The 16,088-nt window shown below is 36.5% G+C and overlaps 1 protein-coding gene across 1 annotated transcript in view; it reads right to left on the bottom strand.

Annotated features, from left to right (window-relative positions):
- The window catches only part of LOC120635400 (protein slit), a 190,088-nt gene extending 174,424 nt beyond the window's left edge, over positions 1-15,664 (bottom strand). Inside the window, exon 1 of the mRNA XM_039906408.1 lies at positions 15,545-15,664. The gene's annotated coding sequence lies outside the window, so the exon portion shown is untranslated. The remainder of the gene's footprint in view (positions 1-15,544) is intronic.
- Positions 15,665-16,088: the final 424 nt, after the last annotated feature.

Genomic DNA, 16,088 nt, shown 5'->3' with positions numbered 1-16,088 from the left:
TCTAGTATATTCATTTAAGTCAACAATAGCCCATAACATTGCAGCAACTGACCGTTACAGGCTATTGATGTCATGTACTACTACCCTTTCAAAATCCCCCACTAGCTCTCCGTCTGTAATGTATGAGTATAGACACATAGAGGGTGTAGGAGGTTCCTAACGGAGTTTAATTTAAATTCACAGTGTTTCAGTAAAGGCAATCACTTTTTATTGGTGGTCAACGTTTTAACTTTAAAAGTTTTAACTGTGTGTATTGTAGCGGTTAGGTTGCTCGACTACGCATCACGAGGTCTCGGGTTCGGTTCTATGCATCGTTCGGTATAGAGTTCTGACAAGAATTCATAAAATTTGGATAATTACGTAGATAAATGGGAGGCAGATCGATGTATCATCATCCACTGCAGGGCACGGGAAGTGGTTAGTCCACCACGCTGGCCCAGTGCGGATTGGTGGACTCCACACACCTTTGAGAACATTATGGAGAACTCACAGACATGCGGGTATCCTCACGACGTTATCCTTCACCGTTGAAGCAAGTGATATTTGAATTCTTTAAAACGCGCATAGCTTAGAAAAGTTATAGGTGCGTGCTGGAATTCGAACTCTGCTTTCGATAGGGGAGTAAAGCAAGCCTTGAAATAAATGTATTTTGAACAATTTACAATTACAATTGGCGGCCGATTGGTGCAGTTTGCAGCGACCTTGCTTTCGGCGCCCAAGGCCGTGGGTTCGATTCCCACTGCTGGAAAATGTTTGTGTGATGAGCATCAATGTTTTTCAGTGTCTGTGTGTTTATATGTATTTTCTAAGTATTTATGTATATAATTCATAAAAATATTCATCAGTTATCTAAGTACCCATAACACAAGCTACGCTTACTTTGGGGCTAGATGGCGATGTGTGTATTGTCGTACTATATTTATTTATTTATTTATAATTACAATTTACATTACAATTTCACGATGGATTCAAGATAAAAGTAAATTATCCGAGACGCAGAAAGTAAACAGCTTCCTCAGGTTGCAAATGGGATTGTCAGTCTCTTGTTATTTCCTGTCTAGACTCCAAGGTGGTGAACATTTTTGCTACGATGTACAACGTGTTACAGAATTAGGAAATAATATTGAAGGATGCATAAGTTGCAAACTCACACACGCACAATCTTACACTCAATCATCGAGACAACAATTTAAGGAGAGCACTGTCGCCTGTAATACAGGTTTTTACCTAAATCAGGGACAGTAGATTTTAAATGGCACCATTACATACATTTATTACATACACACCAATATAAGTTGTGAGGCGCGCATTTGTTTGTATAACTATTATAATAGCTACTTTACATTTTAAAAACTGTATGTACCTACATTCTTGTGAATAAATTATTATTATTATTATTATTTTATTTTGTTTATTTTATAAGGAATCACCATGTAAAAATATTAAATTCAAATTCAAAATTCAAATTCAAAAATGTTTTATTCATGATGTCACAGGCACTTTACACGTTACATTAATGTTAGTGATGGTAATAACTGCATTCGTTAACTTAAAACTAAAACTAGGAGGGTACCAAACGCGCCCTGGTGTAAGAGGGGCCCACAACAAACTTAACCTCTTTTTTTTTTGTTATTACCATCTCATTAGTAAACTGCAGTACAAGTTAATTGTTACTTCTAATATTAATATTAATTTATAAACATGTATGATAAAAAAGCTTGGAAAAAAGTATGAATTGCTCTTACTTTATAGCTCAACATTAACTAGACTGTGAGATGGTGATAACAAAAATCATAAATAAATAAGTTTGTTGTAGGCTCTTCTTAGACCAGGGCGCGTTTGGAACATTCTTTGCTATAGTTTTAAGTTAACGAATGCAGTAGTCACCATCACCTAAGATTAGTGTTAAAATGTTAAATGTATGAACGCTTCATAAGTACCTGTAATAAGGTCTACAAGAATAAAACATTTTTGAATTTGAATTTTTATAAATCAAAAGAAAGTAATTTATATTTCTATACAACCGAATTCAAAACATTGTAAGTGTTTACTTAGGACAACACTTTTGGTGATAAAAGAACGACATGCGCATAGTACCTATGCTACGCGACGCGTACCTATTAAAGTGATATGATTTTAATTTTGCATGTGATGATAGGGCTGTAGCTGATTTCTCTCAGTAAAAATTATGGCAGTGGTTTACTCAAAAACTATTTGGTTTTCGGTTTCACAGATAAGTCTCAGAGACTGTGCATAATGTACCTCTAAAGCCTGTAAAGTATTATATCGGTTTTCATTTCGTATAACCGTTTCCAAGAACGAATTTTTTTATACAAACCGCAAAAGTTTGAAAAATTTGATAACACTATTTAGAATTCTTATTTTAATATATTAGGTTTAAAGACATTTATTCCAATAAAAAGACCTGAGCCACTTACATAGGAAACTTAGTTTTCTATAATAAATTAATACACTTCGCCATTAGACTAAACTAAATTCAATTTTACTATTATCTACTCATTCAATGTATTCGCTTTTAAATTTATTGGTATTACTTAATATATAAGAAGCTAATTTAGTTTGGAATTCATTGAATGAGTTTACATTTTTTATGAGTATAGGTATTTTATTATAAAATTTGGCGCCTTCAAAGGTAAGGGATTTTTTACCATAATTTGTTCTTGTTCTAGGTGAGGTAAGGAAACTGGCTCGACGAGTTTTATTATTCTTTTTTGTGAAAGTGATATTAGTATTCATAAAACTAATTTGTTTAGATAAGTATATACTTCTTAGAGTCTATGTTATGTATTTTGAATTGATGAGTAAGTAGTCGAAGGTGGTTTTGATTGAATGGACAAATATTTGACGGCTGAATTGCGCAGTGGGCAGCGACCCTGCTTTCTGAGTCCAAGGCCGTGGGTTCGATTCCCACAACTGGAAAATGCTTGTGTGATGAACATTAATGTTTTTCAGTGTCTGGGTGTTTATCTGTATATTATAAGTATGTATATGTATTATATTCATAAAAGTATTCATCAGCTATCTTAGCACCCAAAACACAAGCTACGCTTACTTCATTTATTTGTTTATATAAATCGGTATTATCATTATATCAACCCATTACCTGCCCACTACAGGGCACGGGTCTCCTCCCACAATGAGAAGGGGTTAAGGCCTTAGTCCACCATGCTGGCCCGGTGCGGATTGGTGGATTCCACACTCCTTTGAGAACATTATGTGGAACTCTCAGGAATGCAGGTTTCCTCACAATGTTTTCCTTCACCGTTAAAGCAAGTGATATTTTAATAAAACGCACAAAACTTCGAAAAGTTAGATGCGTGCGTGCATGCGTGCTGGGATTCAAACTCAGCCCCCCGATAGTGAAGTCGAGCTCCTACGAAATGCGCTATCACCGCTTCATATAAATCGGTAAAAAATCGCCTACAAATGAATAAATAAATATAAATATGAAATAAATATACTACGACAATACACACATCGCCATCTAGCCCCAAAGTAAGCGTAGCTTGTGTTATGGGTACTAAGATGACTGATGAATATTTTTATGAATAATATACATAAATACTTATAATATACAGATAAACACCCAGACACTGAAAAATATTCATGTTCATCACACAAACATGTTCCAGTTGTGGGAATCGAACCCACGGCCTTGGACTCAGAAAGCAGGATCGCTGCCCACTGCGTGCGCCAGTCGGCCGTCAAATTACGACAAAATATATTACGACAATACTCAAATTGCCATCTAGCGCAAAAGTAAGTGTAGCTCGTGTATAGCACTAACATAACCAATTCATAAATTATGAATAATATACATAAATACGTATATAAAAACTCAACACTGAAAAACTTGTTCAAGTTGTGGGAATCGAACCAACGGCCTAGCACTCGGAAAGCAGAGTCACTGCACACTGCGCCAATCTGCGCTCGGAATGGTTTTATATCGATCCTGTTACCAAAAATCGGTTGAGTCATCGAATGTCACAAATCAAATTTTTCGCGAGTTTTTATCTCTTTTGTAAACAGATAAAAAATCCGTGGGAATATAAATAAAAGATAACGCTAAGCGTATAATATAAACTCATAACAAATAATGTTATATTAAAATGAGCGAATCTTGTGTCTATACCTAAATATTTTTCAAACAGTCTTTTTAGTGGGGATTGGGGGTTTTGACTACCTCCAATAAGGCGATAAGACCGCTTTTGCGCATTTTTAATTATTTGTTTTTTCATGTTTTTCGTCTTGTTGTCTCTGTAACTTGTGCAATAAAGACTTCATCTATACGCTGTGGTCTTGTAAAAGGGAGGACCCGGCTTCGATTCCTGGTTGGGCAATTTATAACTTCTGAATTTTCTTCGGTCTGGGCATGGTTAAAATCTTCGGCCATGACTAGTTACCATCCAACTACATTACATAACTACAACTACATTAAACTTATCTGGGTACCAGGCCATGTAGGAATACAGGGCAATGAGCTGGCTGACGAGCTAGCTCGCAAGGGATCCGGACGAAGATTCATCGGTCCTGAACCATGTATAGCGCTTGCACCATGTGTGGTGAACATGGCGCTATCAACATATGCCAAGAAAAAATCTGCGGCAGAATGGGACAAATTAGAAGGTCTAAGGCACTCCGAGAAATTCTTGGCCGCATCTGGAGCTTGTTTTCCAAAGATTAACAGACTGAGTAGGAGACAGGCAAGATACGCCATAGCGGCCATAACAGGACACTTCGGCACAGGGTGCATGCTGCTCAAAATGGGCATAATTGACGACCCTACATGTAGGGCCTGCAACGAGGACGTCGAGTCCATGGAGCATTTACTTTGTGAATGCGACGGATTGGCTAGAAAGCGGTTGGACCTCTTGGGAGTGGCCTATCCAACACCAGAGGATTACTGTGCCTCTAACCTGAAAGAGTGGATATTTGAAGCTATTTAGGGTGAGGGGATACAAGGACGGGGCGAGCACAAAAGATCCTAGAGGGACGAAATGCATCCGCTGAAGCGGGCCTCATTACAAGATGGATAGATAGATAGTTACCATCCATCGACAAAGCCGTCCCGCCAAGCGCGTGAGCGTTCCGGTACGATGTCGTGTTGAAACCGATCAGGGAAAGATATGGGTTTAATAAAATAACTGCGATACCCCTAACAGGTTAGCCCGCAACATCACTTACCACCAGGTGACATTGCAGTCAAAAAAAAGTTTGGAAAATCCAAAAGTGCACGCCTCATAATCTCATTTTTTTTCACAATAAAATTGAATTTTTTTTAACTGAAACTTTCAATGCTCATTACAAATTTTTTTTTTCATATTAATTATTATTCATTTTTTGTAAACAAGACACGGGAATGTCATAATGATTGCACATTGAAAGTTACAATTAATATTAGCTAGAATAATTACATGGAAATTTAACGACAGTGAATTGAACGCTCATATTAACTAAGAAATTATGTCATGTGTTACTTTAGATAATTAAAAAAAAATTATTAGTTTAATGTTATTATTTACTATGTTAAACAAAAAAATTGTTATTGAAATGTATTTTATGTGCCTGACAAATTATTTGACTTGATATTAGTGTACTCAAATTAACCTGTAAGTGCAATATAAATAACAAAAAATCAATTTCAGTTTCGAGAAAACTGCTTTTTTTGAAATGTCGAGAGTAGAGCACAACCTCAACGCTTCGCTTATGAGGCGTGCAAATGGCAAACTTTCATACAAACTAAGAAAGTTTAATCCATTCCCGATAGTTTCTGAGATTAGCGCGTTTATGCAAACAAAAAGGATAAAAATGTATATTCTCCCACAGCTTTATCAACTCTCAGAGCACTGGCGCACAAGTGGGAATAATAAGTAATGATTATTTAAACGATAAAAAAGCTTGGGTGTGAATTGCTCTAGCTTCATAGCTTAATATAAATTTACTGGAAGATGGTGATAACAAAAAAAAAAATTACCTGCCTAAGTTTGTTGTGGGCTCTTTTTAGACCAGGGCGCGTTTGGAACCCTCGTAGCTTTAGATTTAAGTTGGATAACGAATTTATCACCATCCCGTTACAATTCTGTAAACAAATATGTATGAACGCTTCATAAGTGCCTGTGATAGGCCTAAATAAATTTGAATTTGAATATATTATGTGTTATATAAACGGGGGTAAACTTCTCCTATTCCATGTTCCCGTACTTTAGCAGGTGACCTCAACTCTCTACTTATATCATGGGATATGGTGGGGAGATATGATTTGTCTTCCGCCTGTGCTAGCCCTTCCAGTTAGAAATGGTAAGGCCGTAGTCAGTGGCGTGCACAGGGTTTTTGACCAGAGTATGCATAAAATGGAAATATTCCCCTCCAATACGAGTTATATAAAATAATGTATGAAGTGCACGCCCCTGGCCGTAGCTCAGTCCACTACGCTGGCCCATTGCGGATTGGTGGACTCCACACACCTCTGAGAACATTATGGAGAACTTAACCATGCAGGTGATATTTCATTGCTTATATCACACTTAACTCAGAAATGTCACAGGTACGTGCCCTACCCACTGGGCTATCACCGCATCCACGTGTATATTTAAACATAAAATATAAGAAACCCACCAAGTCGCAAAATAGGATTATATTTATTTGTTTTGGAGAATCCTATTAGCTGACAGTGAGGTACATATTCCCTCGCGGACTTTTTTGTAGATTATAATGAATACTTAAATCACGTAGTACATATTTCTTATATACCATCCAAATTCAACATTCAAAATTCATTTATTTCTTATTATAGTTATATTTATATATATATATTTGTATAATTTTAAATCTTATTTATTGCACCACCTTCCTCTTATGTTTTTTCCTTTTACGCCATTGGTTGCCTGGAAGAAATCGCTATGTAGCGATAAGGCCACCAAATTGTACTCTCTTTATATGTATTTATATGATAGTAACTACTTTTTTTTCTTTGGTGTACAATAAAAGTGTATTCATTCATTCATTTATTTCAAGCAATTTTGAAACGTGATAAACGACTAAGACTGTATTGTTTATTTTAATTGCGATTTCCCGTCTCTCATGTTTTGTTGTGTACTATCGGTAAGGTTACCTGGCAGAGATCACTTTTAGTGATAAGGTCGCCTTTTGCTTTTAATTTTTTGTTTAACTATATTTGTAATTTCTCCTTTATTACGCAATAAAGATGTTTAAATAAATAAATAAGACACCGGGAGGTATCTTTGCATCGTTCGAGTCCACGTAGAACTGAAGTGTATCGATTTCGGTTTTGATTTTCTGATGGACACTTGCCGATAACCACCTGAGGGGTTGCTACGGCGTAACCGGGGGAGTGGGACGAGCGCGAAAGCTCGCCATGAGAAGAGCCCCAGGGCTCGGCGACATCGGGGGGAGAGTGGGAGACGTCGACCCGAGGGTGCCTCCTGCGAGGGCTCGGACCTCGGCTCGGTTCGACGTTAATATGAATGTTGGTGGACTTTTGGACTAATCATTGTTTAGTCCGAACGCCCCCGTAACCGTGGTAAGGGTCCACGTCCGGATGACGTCAGAAATCGGGGTCCTCGTCTTCGCCGGCGAAGACGCTGTGTTTGGTGCGTGTGTGTGTGTTGTTGGGACACGTTGTCGGTAGTTGCGGTGCATCGATAATTCAGTCGTATTTATATCAAACTAGCTGTCCCGGCGAACTTCGTACCGCGGGTAATTTTTTTTTATGAATGTTATATTTTAATACTTTATTATCCTATTCCGGTATAAGAGGAATCAAAAAAATAAAAATCTTAAATCTTCTTTTATATATATATAAAATACCCACCAACTGAATGTCATGAATACTGGTTGTTAATCAAATATAATTTTAATGGTTTCTTGGGACCTATTTATTAATTGAATAAAAATTATAAGCGTTTTTATAAAAATCCTAATCGATTTAATAAAATAGTTTAATAGTTCATAGTGAGTTTATAGTTATCAAAAGTTTAATTATTTACCAAATTTATAAAATAACTGTAACTAACGTCAAGTCTGTCTGTGTGTAGTGACTCTACCACCGGTTCGGAAGGCATATTCTACCGAGAAGAAGCCGGCAAGAAACTCAGCAGTTGCTATTTTCCAACATCAACAATTTACATTTTAACAATCATTTTTCTATCTTGTGAGAGGTGAAAGCGGAGCCGGATGCTTCCAAGCAACCTTGTCATTAAAAATTCATCAATTGTATAATAACCTCGCTGTAATAAATGTGTTTTAACACATTCTTTAAACTTATGCATTGGTAGGTCCAAAATTACCTTAGGAATCATATTATAAAAGCGTCATAAGCGCACGCCACGTAATGAATTTTATAGGCAAAGGTTTGCTACTTTTGGTTCAGCAACACCATCATAACATTAAACCATTACCGGCCCACTACAGGTCACGGGTCTCCCCCCACAATGAGAAGGGGCTAAGGCCGTAGTCCACCACGCTGGCCCAGTGCGGATTGATAGACTCCACACACCTTTGAGAACATTATGTAGAACTCTCAGGCATGCAGGTTTCCTCACGATGTTTTGACCGTTGGAGCAAGTGATATTTCAATTACTTAAAACGCACATAACTTGGTAAAGTTAGAGCTGGAATTCTTTAGGTTACAGTATCGCAGTTTTCTTAAGAATCTCCAATTTGTTTCGAAAATAAATTACATCCTATATAACTTGATAGTTTAGCTTTCTTTTGGCGAAGAAATGGTAACAGTTGGTCTAGGGCCCTCGGAGCCTTGCGGTTGTGTGCGAAAGCGTTCCCACGACCCAGTCACCAGACGATGAGTTGGAACACCGTGGGGTTTTAGTCGGTAAGAGTCCGGCATAACCACTGCACCTCCCCGTGGTGTAGTGGTTTAGTGGTGTAGTGGCTTTCCTCTTCATAACATTAGCATAGATTGGATGGAAGGCGTTACTTTGTTGAACTCCGTGATATACCCAGGGGCGTGCACTGGATTTCTCACCAGGGTATGCATACTGCAGGAAAATTGTTAGTTGTCGAAAAGTTATACATAAATTTTAGGGTAGGCAGTGCTTTTGTGCTTGTATGAAGTGCACGCCACTGGATATACCTAAATTGCATGTGAAGCTTAATTTGCTTAACTATGCAAAGCATGAGCACAAGTTTCGCTCCATTGATTGTAAAGTCATCATCTCCTGAGGGATTTCATTTCCGAAGATCTTGACGACCTCCCTGGCGCAACGGTGAGCGCTATGAAATTAAGTAGGAGGTCCCGAGCTCGATTCCAGCAGGGGCGATTTGGGAGTTTATAATTTCAGAATTTTCTCTGTTCTCGTCTGAAGGCTTTGGCCGTGGCTAGTTACCGCTAAGCGATTTCCGGTGCGTGTGCGAAGAAACCGAAAAGGGGTATGACTACCATACTCCCTAACAGGTTAGCCCGCTACCATCTTAGACTGCATCATCACTTACCACCAGGCGAAATTGCAGATAAAGGCTAACTTGTAGTGTAATAAAAAAAACGTGTGTGTACTTATGTACACGCGTTAGAAGTTATACTTCTATGGCGTTACAAGATAAAAATCTTTTCAAATATGTTATCTTTCGTCTTATTCTGCGTTTGTAGAAAAAACTACTCTAACAATAGAAAAAGGTATTTAATGCATTCAAAGATTTATTATAACACAATATCTAGTTATCTCACTATCGGAAAACCAAGTTTCATTATTAGAAGTTAGATCGTGCATGGAGTACTGTTCCCATTTATGGGATGGCTCTGCCAAGTATCAGCTTGATGCCTTGGATTCGGTTGATCGCCGTGCTAGAAGGCTCATCGGTGACCTAGCCAATAAAAAACTTAAGAGTTTGGAACATCGTCGCAAGGTTGCCTGCCTTTCGGTATTCTATAGGATATATTTCAGAGAGTGTGCTCAAGAACTATTTGATCTAGTTCCCCCCTCGCCTTTTTACCATCGAACCGCGAGGCACCGGAAGGATCTGCATCCCTACGTGGTCGATATACCGCGGACGCGTACGAAGCGCTTCGCATCTTCTTTTCTAATTCGCACCGCTAGGATCTGGAATGCTCTTCCAGCTTCCATTTTCCCCAGTTCTTACAACATTAGTACCTTCAAATCAAGAGTGAATAGGCATCTTCTAGGCAAGCGCGCTCCACCTTAGGCTGCATCATCGCTTACCATCAGGTGTGATTGCAGTCAAGCGCTCGTCTATAAATATAAAAAAAAAAAAAAAAAAAAAAAAAAAAGTTAGATTTTTGTTTTGTTGATTCAATTAAATCACCGGAATGAGCCCGCACACTTTGACAATTCAAAATGTACACTGTCAAACCTTTTATTGAAAAACATTATTGTTGACTATAGCTAACTTCAGGGTGTCGGTTTATCGTGACGGTGTGCGCGCGCATCGTAAAAATTTACTCTCATCATTTCTAACCTAACGCGCCAAAAGAAGAAAGAAAGAAAGAAAACTTTATTTGGATACACACACTAGAATTAAAATACAACTTAATAGTCTACACAACAATTATTATAGGAACGGTGTGATCCCAAAATGGTCTTCACTCAGCATGTTTGCAGTGCCTGTTAAGACACAGCGCTGATCTTCCGTGAAGCCAGACGTGACGTTTGGACGGTAGGCACTGTCAGAGCGACGCTTAAAAACTATGGGTACAATAATACAATTTAAAAGTAATATAAAATTAAAAAATAAGAAGTGTAATAATAAATAAAAAGTAATATATAAAAGAATAACTTCAAAATATAAAAAAATAACTGTTTCGCGTGGAGTGTAAAGATTGTAGAAATTATCAATTGCACCGTACAGATAGATACTCCTGCTTCGCGGTGTATCCCTATACCCACTAATATTATAAATTTGAATGTAAGTTTGTTTGTTACGCTTTCACGCAAAAACTACTGAACCGATCCTCATGAAACTTTGTACACATATTCTTGGAAGTGCTCGAAGTAATATAGGATACTTTTTATTCCAACATTAAGCTCGGTTCCTTTGGGAGAGGGGATGAGTGTTTGACGATGTTACACCATAACTCCGAGAAATTATAACAGATTTAAATAATCATTTTTGTACTATATGTGTTTAATTGTGATTGGAGATAGAGGACAGAACTCCTCAGCGGACAGTAGCAAACCCCTCATTTAAGGCTTAGCGATACTGAATACTTTAATTTTTTTTAGATCAACAAATTAATTTAATGCCACATCAAAAAACAAAATCAAACGCAGACGAAGTCGCGGGCAGCATCATCATCATCATCTCAACCAATTGACGTCCACTGCTGGACATAGGTCTTTTGTAGGGAGTTCCACAATGCACGGTCCTGGGCCGCTTGCCTCCAGCGGCTCCCAGCTACTCGCCTGATGTCATCTGTCCACCGCGGGCAACAGCTAGTAGCAAATAAAGCTTCATTATATACATTGTATATCATCCTACATTTAAGTATAATTCAGTAGAGGGGATGTAGGTGCATGTTTAATTTGGGCCCCTTGAACCACTCAACGGATGCCGCCCGCATAACACTCAACTGAAGATTTACTTTTTTTTTTAATTGTTTTTAGAGTACATGTATTTTTTCACACATTGCCTTATATTAAAAGGTCATTTACATCAATACATCTAGGCTTAGCGGGTAAGTAATGATTTTATGATTTGAATAAAGAACATTGGCGTACCTGAATAAAATATGTCCATTCTAATATTGCTATCTCGCTCTAACGTATAATGGCGTCCCTGCCTCTCACCAGAGCCCGCGAAGCGCAAACCACAGAGTATAGATTATAAGCAAATCCCTCCAAAACTCGATTTTAAAAGCAACATATTAGAAACTATAATAAACTCGTTGTGCAGTTTACTACATAAAATTGCTAATTCATTCAAGGACATTTTCACATTATTTAATGACAAATTACCGTTTGAATTCTTTGAGATGTCTCTCAATAAGTTCAAAGTTTATATGTTGGCGAACGAAGCTATCACCATCCCTTTACAATTATGTAAACATATATGTATGAACGCTTCATAAGTGCCTGCGACATGAATAAAGAATTTTTGTATTTTGAATTGGAATTTGGTTCAGTAGTTTCAGAGTTTATCGATTACAAACAACGATAAGTAAACAAACTCAGACGAGTAACAGAGCAATTAACTAAGGTTGTTTGGTAACAGTCAGCTACGCTTTCATCTCTCGCAACATTAAACAATGATTGTTAAATTGAAACTGTTGATGTTTCCAACATCTACGGAGTTTCTTGCCGGCTGTTCTCGGTGGAATCTGCCTTCCGAATCGGTGGTAGAGTTACTACAAACAGACCCTATATGACGTTTCAAATAACAGCTATGATTTTTTAATTTTTCTGCTTGTGCATTCTTCACGAGACTTCCGTTTTTTAAAACCAAAATCCGGAAGTTGGTAGGTACTTTGAAAAAACCAACATAAATTTATTAAGACAAGCAAGCAAATAATCATGTTTGCGCATTAATCATTGTCTGGTGAGAATCGTACACATTTTTGGCAAACAATTAGCGTGTTTAAGCCAAGAAATCTTGTTTATTCAAGAATTCTATTTTATAAAAGTGAAAATAAGTCCTGTGTAACTGTGGTTATTTTGAGTTTTTGCATTCAGTTATTTACAACGTGTCTAAAATTCAACGACAATCAGCCACCAGTTGTCTGCGCATGATTCTTCGGAAAAAAACAAAAAGTTTTATTTATTATTTATTCATTTACTAGCTGACCCGCGCAACTTCGTCTGAACCAAATCGGTTTTTACAGGTTTTATTATCTTAAAAAAACCTAGAAACTAATTGCAGCGCTACCTAGCAGGTCCAGTTTTATTTCCAAACTATGTTATTCGCGCATTTTGTGTTTGTATACCCATCGCAACTTCTAAGCGATAGTTCAATTTGAATAATTTAAAAATTCATTTGCAGGTATATAATCAAACCTGATATATTTATATTATTATTATTTTTATTATTATTATTATTAGTAGGATGGTACGCATGCATTCAATCGTTGTCCCATTTGCCTTGCGACTTGCTGTTATCTGTGAAGAGTTGTTGTCCTTTATCTCCGACAATCGATCTATCGATCGACGATCTCCATTAAAATTAGACAATACATACTTGATAGCGACCACTTTCAAAATATAAAAGAATTATTAAAATAGGTTCAAATTTAACGGAGCTATGAAGTAAAATTGATAAAAAATTTCATCCTGTTTCAGGATAAAAAGTATCCTATATATTGACCCGGAATACCTGCTACCAATATGACAAATTTTATTTAATTCCGTTTAGTAGTTTTCACGTGATGCCCGGATAGACAAAAATTAAACAAAAATCTGTTTTGGACCCAGTATCGATATAAAGCATCCCCCGATCAAAATTTTCAAAATACATATATTAAATGTACAGATTTCTTCCAGTTACAGTTTTATTATAAGTATAGATAATGGAGAACTAATGTAGAGTCAGTAGATAGATTTTGACTTACTTATTTTTTTTTTCATGGGTCACATAGTAAATGTTCACTGGCACCCCAATTACGGGTTAGCCCGTTACTATTTAAGACTGCGTACTGCCAGGTGAGATTTTAGTCAATGGGTAACTTATAGCGAAATAAAAAATATTATATACATAGGTACTATGCACGTGTCGGTCTTTTATCTTCGAAGGTTAGGTTTAATCATTAAAATTTTGTGTGCATCTAGCATATCCTACACTCAACAAACACTTCCAATCTTCAAATTAATATTATAGCAAAGAATTTATATATATATCATTTTATTTAATCTTAATATACCTATATATAAATTACGCGTCACGTTGTTTTTCCGCGATGGATTCCTAAACTACTTAACCGATTTCAATAAAATTTACACACCGCGCCGTGTGCAGTTTGTTCTAACTTGAAAGGTAGAAGAAGAAGAAGTAGAGAAACACTTTATTGCACGTATAACATACAGGAAAAGAAACAGTATACAGTACACCTTACAGTACACTTACACAATGTAGACATGCAAAGGCGGCCTTATTGCTGCAAGCAATCTCTTACAGGCAACCTTTGTAGATAGAACTTACAGCAAGAGAACGGGATAGTGCCAAGAGTGTTGATAGATAGGTATACATAAATACCAAAATGTAAAGATACAAATACATATATAATTTAAATAAATATACGTAATATATAAAAATATTATAATATATAATATATAATGATAGTATAGATTACAACTCAATTTATAGCCGCAATATTATTTTATTGCAAATTATTCGAAAGTGTACTCATAATAAAACTACAACGGGTAAAATTCTGGACATAGAATTTTTTTTTATATCCCATCCTAACAAATTTAGAATTTGGTGCAAACGAAGTTCGCGTAACTTTCGAAGTTCGGTCAGCTAGTTTATATATAATACTCGTAGGTATAATGTCAGTTTGTAAATTTTGTCAATTTATATTATTACTAATTATTATTATCTAAATGGCGCAGTGGGTAGCGACCCTGCTTTCTGAGTCCAAGGTTGTGGGTTCTATTCCCATACTTAAATACCTAATGTTTGTGTGATGAACATGAATGTTTTTCAGTGTCTGGTTGTTTATGTGTATTTTATAAGTATTTATGTATATTATGCATAAAAATATTCAGCAGACCTCTTAGTCTAGCTTTAACACAAGCTACGCTTACTTTGGGGCTTGGTGGCGATGTGTGTATTGTCGTAGTTGCCTGGAAGACTCTAATGCTGGTTCTCACTAACGAAGAACAAAAAAAGATTCCTAGACTACATAAACCGTTCAACAGTAGTTGTCGCCTAAGAGTTTGTGAAACGTTTCTTTGCATAAACGTCACCTAAATCATTAGGCATTCCATTTAAGCGCTGCCTAGGTTTAGTGCAAGAACTTTCATACGTAAGTGACCGTTTGATTTTGCTGTTTAAATCTCCTATTGTATCTTTTAATTAGACGCAATCAAGTTTTATAAAGATTTATTTACGTACCTAGTTTATTCAATAAATTTGGGGTGGTAACTAATTCATTTTCTAATATTTTTGTAATTTTTGAATTTCGAATTTTGAACAATAAATTTAAATCGAAATGATAATACAATTTACTACGTTTAAATAGTACCTTACTTCTGTATGAAAGAATTTCATATTGAAGATATAGATTATTTTGTTACAAAGGAGTCATAAAATGCTTGTCAATAAATCTTTGTTATGAAAAAAAATATAATCAATAAACGATGAAAAAAATTGTTGACACAAAATAAGAATAGATTAGAACATTACATTCAGGCAAAGGATCGTTTCCATAGAGCCTAATAAAAAATATATAAACAAAATAAAGTCTCCCTTAAGGGAGATTACCTTTATATTATATTTTGACAACGCTAAAAGCACGAGCGAAGCTACGCCGCGATATTTAATTAAAGCCTTCAAATAAGTTCAATTGGAAACCAATAGAGGCAATAAAAATACCACTCACCCTTTAGAAAATAGGCGAAAAGAGATCTCAGTTGATGCTTAATCACACTAAACACTTGCAAAGCACTGGAAACTCACTAAATACGTATGTTGGCACGGTACCACCGAGGTCATACACACAACTTTCACGAGTAAAAGCTGACCGCGTACTGGGAGTAGGAATTTTGTTTTGTGGAGACTTTGGGAGCCCAGTGTGGCCGCATTATTGTGCTCTGGTACCCCACACTTTTTCCTCCTCAATAATAGTTATCTTAGATGACTAGCTGACCCGTGCAACTTCGTCTGCACCAAATCGGTTATTACCGGAAAACACGAATGAAATGACATTTTCCAAAAATGAATCCTGGCTAGATCGATTTATCGCCTCCGAAACCCCCTGTATACTAAATTTCATGAAAATCGTTGGAGCGGTATCCGAGATTCCAATTATATACATATATACAAGAATTGCTCGTTTAAAGATATAAGATTAATTACTATAACATACTTAATAACACCGAGCCGCACAAAGGAGATTTTTACTAGTGAATTTTAACTCTAAAATT

This window comes from Pararge aegeria, chromosome 26 (genome assembly GCF_905163445.1).
Source record: "Pararge aegeria chromosome 26, ilParAegt1.1, whole genome shotgun sequence".
NCBI classification, from domain to species: domain Eukaryota; kingdom Metazoa; phylum Arthropoda; class Insecta; order Lepidoptera; family Nymphalidae; genus Pararge; species Pararge aegeria.
This window is presented reverse-complemented; position numbering and strand designations above follow the sequence as displayed.